Below are 9300 nucleotides of genomic sequence, written 5' to 3'. Positions count from 1 at the left end.
ATATATTAGTTAATAGTTTTTCATTATTTAAAATAATTAAATACTAATTTTATGCCTTTCAATTTTAATTAACATATATGATATATCTAATATTTTTTTATTATTTTTGTACCATCCCCGTACATGGCACGGGTCGATGCACTAGTTATATGATATAAGAATTGTATTTTCCCTTTACATTTCTCACTTCAGGACTACTTTCCATATAAAGACGAAATGTATTATAAGTAAAAGATTGTTTGTAGGTGTACCAAGTCCCTTAATACATATACTACATTTCATTCAAATGGATGATCGGCTAACTTGATTAATGTAAACCTGTTTCCTAAGCAGCTACAATATACTTTAAAGAATAGTGGATACATATGCCTTCCAACTTCCACATCAAAAACAATGAATTGGAAGAATGCATGATCAGCATAGATTAGTGTCCTTAGTCTGAACGGTAACTGCTCAGCCTCCCAATCTAGAGCTGTTTTCCGTTTTGCTTTGAAACTCGGTAGATTCTGGATGGAATCACCCTTTACAAGAACAAGGACTCCCAGATCTTAAAAAAGGGCACAAGGGCTCAGATTTGTAACATTTAGATTCTAGTTCCCTCACCATTAGTAGTTCCATACACTTACTGTTGAAATTGTGACTGGAAAGATGAAACCAGTGCCTTGAAAATGAACATGTTCTTCCTCGGTGAAAAACCACGTAAAAATGATCTATCCAAGATAGAGATCTTGTAGATTCGAGTCAGCTCCATTTAGCACGTTTTGATGAAGTTTTCTTATCTTTCTTGTTGCTCTTTTTCAAAAGCACAGACATATGGCTGGCAACATCGTGTGAAGAATGCATATCACCTTTCAGCCATAGAAGAGCCTCAGCGGCAGCAGATTTTTCTGATTGTTTCTTGTTGCTGCAAGGCTGGCCAACAAAATCCAAGCCATTAAAAATTGATGGTGGAACGGAATTGGTTGTTCTTCAGTTGCCTTGTTTTGTAAGTTGGCACTTCATGTCCAGCCCTGTTAAGTAATGTCTGAAGCTGGTTTTTAAAATTCTCAGCCTCTACTCCAGCACTACTTTTGGAGTTTGTTGCCTCTTTTACTTTGGGTGCAGGTGTGGCCCGGCGACCAAATATGAATCTGCCATCACAGTGGTCCTCAGATATCACCAATCTAACAGCTGAAAGAAGCTCGTCATGCGATTCAGAAGCTGGCAAAACATGCAAAGCATAAAGTAAATTATAAGTATGTCATGGACTTGGAGAGACTGAAAATTGAATGAAGAATAAGTCTTTACACAAATGAATAATGGCTGGAAGAATTTGAGATGTACGGGAATAAAATAAAAACTATGATCAAATGGATTGAACATACTTTTTTCTGTATCAGTTCCTCCAGCTCCCCCTTCAACCGCAAGTAAGTGTTAGCTAATTCAGGTTTCATGAAAAATTCCAAATAACCTCCCAACATTTTTAGGTGACCATCCTGTCAAAAGAATCATATGCTCACCACAAATTGCCCATATCAACAGGAAAACTGAGTACAAACTAAAGGGAGCACAATTGTAAGGAAGCACATACGCCTCCTGCTTGTGTATGTGTGTGTCACTCAGGCATGTTTTTTTAATGAAAATACCATTAGTAGAATTAGAAAATGGATTCTGCAGATGTTGGAGCAGTACAATACACACACTGACGCATATGGATGGACCAAAGTAAACACTGACACACATGGAAAGCCAGGGGGGAAAAAGAAGAGTGAAAATTGGAAACGGAAGTAGAATTAGCATAAACAAGAGATTACCACAACAGATGATACTCCAGGAAACAAACCCGCACAGATGACTGCTCGGACAAGATGCTCCTCATGACTCCATCTACTGTAGGTCTCAGAATTGTGATCAACCAACCCAATATCTTTAAGCAAGTAACAGAATTGCTTTCGAAGGGAGTCAATGGCCCTAAGTGTTTGAGAAGAAAGAAAATTTTGCCAACAGTACTCGTAGCCAGCTTGCTGAGCTTCAGCCTCTTTCCAACCCTCATAAGCTCGGACAAGTGCAAGATGATCACTATAGTCACGAGCAGAAAACTGGGCCTTAGCAGACTCTGCAAGCTGTATGAAACATGCATATAAAACAACTAAATACAAAGTTAAGCCTTTTCTGCCTCACACATAGCATATTGATTATTTTAATCCTACTTGATAAATTAGTGATAATATTTGAGCGCTAAAAAGGAATCAATAGAAGCCATTTTTCTCAACATTAATATGCTCTACCAGAGAGCATGCTTGATACTTGATAGGTCCAACATACTTAATCAGATGATATTGTTAAACTTTAGTTCCAATATTAATATTCCAAAAAACAAGTGATGTCATCACATGATAACATAAAAAATGATAAATCCACTATTTTTCTAGCAAGATTTACATCCAATGTCAAGGGAAAACGATAGTCATGGTGACTTACATCCTTCTTGTCAGCCGGCATCAGAAATGGATCCCTTACACTAAGACCAGCAACAACAGTCATTATGGGATCCAAACAGTTGAAGATAGCGCCCAGAATGAGCATTTTGCTGAGTTTGGGCTCCACAGGAAGAATTGACAACTAGCGCCCTGGAAAGTAACAAATCAATATGACAATATCAGCAGTTGGAAGAAGAGCTTGGATAAACCCATGACAGGAGAAACTTTGTTGGAAGAATAAATGGGAAGGGAAGTTGAGAGCAAGAAACAATAAAGTACTAGTTCTTCTACCTGGTTCTTCAGATACTAAACAGCATTTTGAACCTGCAGAATCAAATGAATTGATAATACAATTAATTAAATAAAATAAAACTTATATAAGTTGAACATGTATTAAAATTTAGTGTATACAAGTCACTGGTAACGAAGTTAATTAACAACCATCGTATTTCAGCACAAGTTCCAAAAATATGCACAATGAAATTTTACCGATAGCGGCTCTGGTGGCTGGAGAGCTCTAGCTAAGAATTCAGATATGCTTCCAAGTTGTAAACTTTTGATTTGCAAACATAAGGACTGCAAAGGTGTTCTCAAAAGTTCTGGCAATTGATAATCAGCAAAAGCATCATAAACACATCTGGGATATAGATGGTAGCATTCACCAGGTTGAACACGACCAGCCCTTCCTCTCCTCTAAAGAAAAGAAATTGAAACCTTTTAAGAAACCAAAATAATCAAATCCATATACTTCATAATAAGTAGTAGTTTGGAAAGTATCAAACATTGTGAATCTATATACATCTGTATACTAGCTAAACTATACAAGAATGTCTGTGCATGTGACAGCAACAATTCCATCTGTTCCAATTGACACATTATTTACAATCTAAAATTATTAGATTTTTGTTGTAAAGAAAATACAGCTGATCCTGATCCCATTACCTGATGAAAAACCAAAATTTCAGGAAAAAACTACGGATCAACGGTTTTTCTAACATTGTTCTCAATTTTTCTAGGTCATCCTTAACCAGTTTAATTTGACAATGTTCAACCTCAAAGGGGTAAATAATCAATATCCACAAAATTAAATAAACAATAAAAAAAAAATACCTGCCGGGCAGCAGCTTTTGATATCCAAGATGGAAGTAAACAAGGAGTGTTGTTTAGTGCATCATATGATGTCTCTTTAGCTTTACCACAATCAACCACAAAGACAACATCATCGATGGTAATACTAGTCTCAGCCATGTTAGTTGCCAGAACAATTTTCCTCACCCCACCTTCAGGGTTTTCAAATATCAACCTCTGCAGAAGAAAAGAAAAAACAGGAAAGCAAACAAAATTTATAAGAAAATACATTGCTATGCGTAAATATGACTAGAAATATAAGGTGAGACACAGATGTTATTCAGTTAATCGCTTCAATATGACAAGAAATCCAACACTCCCCCATCTTCCGCAGCAAAATAAATGCAAGCGTAACAAAGTAAGTCCCTTAGATACGCAACTGCAGCAGTAAATGGATGAGATTAAATTCATGCTCTACAAGACTCTTGATTCCAAGTTGCATTTTAAAATATCTCCCCTTCTACAATCAAATAATCTTGAAAAAAAAAATTGTTCCCCGAAGCCAGTAAAAAAAACCCATTTTTAATACCATATTTACCCTCAATAAGCTTAAGAGGGGAACTATATAGCACTTTGATATCTTGAATTAAATCGCAAACTAGAATGTGGCAACTGTTTTTGCTGGCTTCTTTCCAGCCTATTACTATGAACATTACCTGCTCAGTGCTGGCCATGGATCCATGACATGCAAGAAGCAAGACACGGCTGGGATCTCCTAACAAAGGATGAGTTTGGAGCTTATCCTTCAAGGAGTTTATGTCATCCCACCCAGTCATAAAAACCAAAACAGCACCTGGCCTTTCATTCTTGACAATGTGAGAAAGCACATGTTCAATAAGGTTAAAACCAAGTGAGTCAGGGCACCAGCAGGACAATGACTCCCGAGTGCGTAGACTATATCTGTGGAAGTCTGCAACTTCTAGCGCATCCTATACAAACTCATAGAGAAATGAACAGAATTAGACCCAAAAAGAATAGCTATAAAAGCAACAATGTTACGGCAAGTTACGCACCTCAACAGCAGAAGCAATTTGGCTCTTTCTTTTCCGGAAAGCTAGAGCTTGTTTCTGCATTTTCCATGTTTTTTCTTGACCATAGTCATCAATTTGATTATAAGGATTCAACCGATATCCAGTCACTTCCAGAATATCCTCCAGAAAACTTGCTCGGACTGGATATGTAAAACCCTATAATTTCACAGGCCAAAAGATCAAAAGGAGAGGGGTATTTTTAAAGACAACTATAAGCAAAATGAGAAATCTATGCATGACACTTCGTGAAATATTTAACAAGCAACTACTACTGAGACCTGACTGAAAAAAGAGCTGTCTTTATTTTATAAAAGAAATTTTTTAGAGAAAGTGAATATGGTATAAGCTGTTTGTGTCTGGAGCTTACAGGAATGTGCATAGTTGGAGCACCATCAAAGTAGGAAGAGAAAAGCTCAGCATTTAAGGTTGCACTCATCAAAATTAATCTCAAATCAGGACGGCGAGGAAGAAGCTCCTTCAGGACAATCAAAAGAAAATCTGACAAAAGTGAAAACCAGTGGTAAGTAAACTTGTATCGCAATCAACAACACTGGAATACACATGTTATATATGACTACCTTCATTCATTCCACGTTCATGAATTTCATCAACAACAACATGAGTTACAACATTTAAAGTCCTATCCACTAGTAGTCTCCTCAATAAGACACCTGTGGTACAAAAAAGAAGAGGAGTATCCCTTCCTTTCATACCCTCCAACCGAAATTTGTAGCCAACCTTCAGAAGGACAAATTAGATAATATAAGTTAATAAGTAGTCATAAGTATAACAGATACTTCAAGAACCAGAAATCCCAAAAGATTCACAAACTAACAGATTCTCCCAATTTCTCCCCATGTTCTGCTGCAACTCTTTCAGAAACAGACATAGCAGATATTCTTCTAGGCTAAGTACAAATTATGTTACATCCAACACCACGTCCAGCATCAATCTCAGGTTCTAGTATGTACTGGGGAAGTTGTGTGGTCTAACCACAACCAGTTTCACCTGAGACAACAATGGCCTGCAAATTTTCATTAATAACACCAATTAATATAAACTATCATTCAATAAAAGCATATCAGGATTCATAGTCTCAGCAATAAATGGTCCTACATAAGAAAAAAAATTGAAACTTATGTCACGAATTCTGAATTATAGCTTGCTAAGAAATTATAACTTGTGCCAATTTGATAACTAACCTCTATAACATTTAAAACTCACCTAAATATAAACTTAACCTATCACATTCTTCATAAGCTCTATCATCTGAAACTGATTGTTCTTCCTTATAAATTTCTTAACCCCACAACTTATGAAAGAACATATAAATTAGTCCATAGAAGAAGAATACCAGAATAATACCCGAGTCACTGTTGCGCCTCATGTATCCAAGTAAAATAAGTTAAGTTCATCGATTAAAGAAGTGAGAAAGCAAATATGTCTGGCAGGACCTTTAATTATGGTGAATCTTCTTAATTTTGCCATTGAACTTATCTCCAAAATGTTTGTGGGTCATGTCAGCAAGTTGGCTCTCCAATGTTTCCATGGCCACTTCTTATTCTTCTCTCACTGGCATTGGTTTAGTGGTAGTTCCCTTTGCATTCATCTCTTAACATTTTTTTACGATTTTACCAATCGGATTTTTCTCTTCTTCTTTTGGTTTATAATTTGAATTTGTTAAAGAATATCAAATAAATATAATCCAAACTGAACTATTCGATATTTTGTTCGGGGTTAGTTATGAAAATATTTCAACACCAAACCCGGTTACACCCCCTCCATAGCATGGATCTGGAAGCGATTACTAATTCATTGTCAACTGTTTCTATTGAATCGACTAACCTTTGGTTTCATATAATGACAGATGGGAATAGCAAGTGCCTTAAATACCTTTTGTGGCCAATCATATGGAGCAGGACAGCATTGCATGTTAGGCATACACACCCAGAGAGTAGGGGTGTGCAAAAAAACTGGTTTCACTGAACTGAATTGAAACTGAACTGAAACTATTTTAAATAAACCAGTTTTTTTAAATAAAAAACTAAACTGAAACCATAGTTTTTATGAAAAACTCTCTCTCCTTCCCTTATTTCTCTCTCCTTCACTTCTTTCTCTCTCCTTTTCTCTCTCTTTTTTCTCCTTCATCTCTTTCTTTATTCTCTTTCTCTCCTTCATTTTTCTCTTTTCTATTTCTCTCTCATCCTTTTTTCACTCTATATCCTTCTTCTCTTTCTCTCCCTCTTTTCTCCAAAATAAGAGAGAGAAAGAAGAGAGAGAGAGAGAGAGAGAAGAAGAGAGAGAGGAGGAGGAGGAGGAGAGAGAGGAAGAGAGAGAAGAGAGGGGAAAAAAGAGCGCAAGGAAAGAGAGAAGGAGGAAGAGAGAGAGGGAGAAAAATTGAGAGAGACAGAGAGAAAGAGAGAGGGAGAGAGAGAGAGAGAGATAGAGAGAGGGAGTGAGAGATAGAGATAGAGAAAGAGGGATAGGGGAGAGAGAGAAATAAGAGAAAGGGATAGAGAGGGAGAAAAGGAGAGAGAAAAAAAGGGAAGGGGAAGAAAGAGGGGCAGGGGAGAGAGAGAGAGAGAGAGAGAGAGAGAGAGAGATGGAGATAGGGAGAGAGAGGGAGAGAGAGAGAGAGATAGAGAGGAAAAGGGAAAGGGGAGAGAATGAAAGAAAAGGAAGGGGGAAAAGAGGGAGAGGAGAGAGAGAGGAGGGAGAGAGAGAGGGAGAGAGAGGAAGACAAAGAGAGGGGGGGGGAGAAAGAGGGGAAGGAGGAGAGAGAGGGAAAAGGAAAATAGAGAGGAGGGAGAGAGAGAAAGGAGGGGAGAGAGGGAGAGAAGAAGAGAGAGAAAGAAAGAGAGAAATGAGAGAGAGGGAGAGAAGAAGAGAGAGAAAAAAGAGAGAAAGGAGAGAGAGGGAGAGAATGAGAGAGGGAGGGAAGAAGAGAGAGAGAGCGGAAGAGGGAAAGGAGAGAGGGAGAGAGAGCGGGAGAGAGAGAGAGGGAGGAGGGAGGGAGGGAGAGAGAGAGGGAGAGAGAGAGAGAGAGAGGGAGAGGAGAGAGAGTGAGAGGGGAGAGAGAGAGAGAGAGTGGGGAGAGAGAGGGGAGAGAGAGAGAAAGAAAGATGGAGAGTGTGAAAACTAGTTTTGGCCTATAAACCAGTTTAAACTGGTTTTTTTAATTAAAACTAGTTTTATTTTTATAAACTGGTTTAAACTGGTGCACTGTATTATAAACTGGTTTAAAACCAGTTTCATATGTGACAAAGCAGTTTGGTTCAGTTTCTAAACCATTTAAAATGGTTTAGTGCAGTTTCAGTTCAGTTTATAGAAAAACTGAACCATGCACCAAGTGACCAACAGTGGCATTATTGGCTATGGGCACATGGGAAATTAAGCAAAGTTCCACTTGTAACCATTCTTTACCAATGGATGGACATGCATGTTTTCATTTATTTCAAACAAAACACACCCTACGATCCATCATGTGGTGTTGTCGATTATCACTTGTTACAAAAACACAATATTTAGGGCCATATTGTTATCAATTTTTCCAAGCCCAAAAGAATTGGATTGGGGGCATTATATTATAGCCATTAATTCAAAGTGTAGTATTGCATTATTTCTGAGCCTGCTCTGTTTTCTTAAATTTTCTAACTTTTTTTTAATTGCATAAACTCATTTCACTAATCATTGGAGTCATGCTTGTTCTTATCATCTTATGCGTACCATCTCTATTATTTGGACAAACACAAAATCCATTTTGATTTTATTTGACCAAGATCACGAAATCTCCACAGAAGCAGGAAGATATGCTCAGTTAATCATTTCATACTTTTTTGCCTCTAGTATTTTTCAGTGTCAGACTAGATTCTACAGACACAGAACATTGGAGTTCCAATGATGCTCAGCTCTGGAATAACTAATGCACTGCATGCTGCTTTGTGTTGGGCGTTATGTATAAATATATGGTAACGTGCTTTTTAATTCACTTTTTTTTTAATTATCAGTGATAAAATAATTGAAATCAAACTAATAAGAGATAAATTACTAATAATAGTAATGTTTTATTTTTTTTCTTTATTTTTTTTATTTCAGTTGTCACAAATCTTTCATTTTTATTAGTATTCGAAAAAGAAATTTTTTTTATTATGCAATTTCAATCTAAAATGTTCTTTTCCATCATATTCTCACGGACAGTTATTTCACCAATTTCCTTCTCCGCGCTAAGAAAGTCTCCTTTAATAATTCTTATGGCAACAGCCTCAAATCATAATTCTAATAGTGGATTATTCTAATGTCATGCTTAGCCATTATTTTTTAGAAATTTATCCTCTCAATTATTAAAAAAAATTAGAAGAGTAAAATGTGATTTATAATCTTTTAATGTTCTCTCTCATATTTTCTCTCAGTCTTACTTATAAAAATTAATGGTGAGAGATCATATTTTATTCTCTCAATTGTTAAAAAAAAATAAGATGATCCATTCCTAATTTTTATGCCTCCATAAAATTAGGGGTGACAAAACGGGTCAAATTTGTCGGACCGACCTGCCAAACCCATTAAAAATGCGGGTGGGATTAGAATTTAGAATCCGTCAAATTAAAAAAAATCCGCCAAATTCTCACAGTCAAATTTACGGGTTTTGGCAGGACGGGGCGGGACGGGCTGGTCTGCTGGTCCAA

At 36.9% G+C, this 9300-nt stretch overlaps 1 pseudogene; it reads right to left on the bottom strand.

Annotated features, from left to right (window-relative positions):
* On the bottom strand, positions 199-5343 carry LOC107635784 (annotated as a pseudogene).

Source organism: Arachis ipaensis, chromosome B04, assembly GCF_000816755.2.
Source record: "Arachis ipaensis cultivar K30076 chromosome B04, Araip1.1, whole genome shotgun sequence".
NCBI classification, from domain to species: domain Eukaryota; kingdom Viridiplantae; phylum Streptophyta; class Magnoliopsida; order Fabales; family Fabaceae; genus Arachis; species Arachis ipaensis.
Note: the sequence above shows the minus strand (reverse complement) of the source record. Positions and strands in the feature narration are given on the sequence as shown.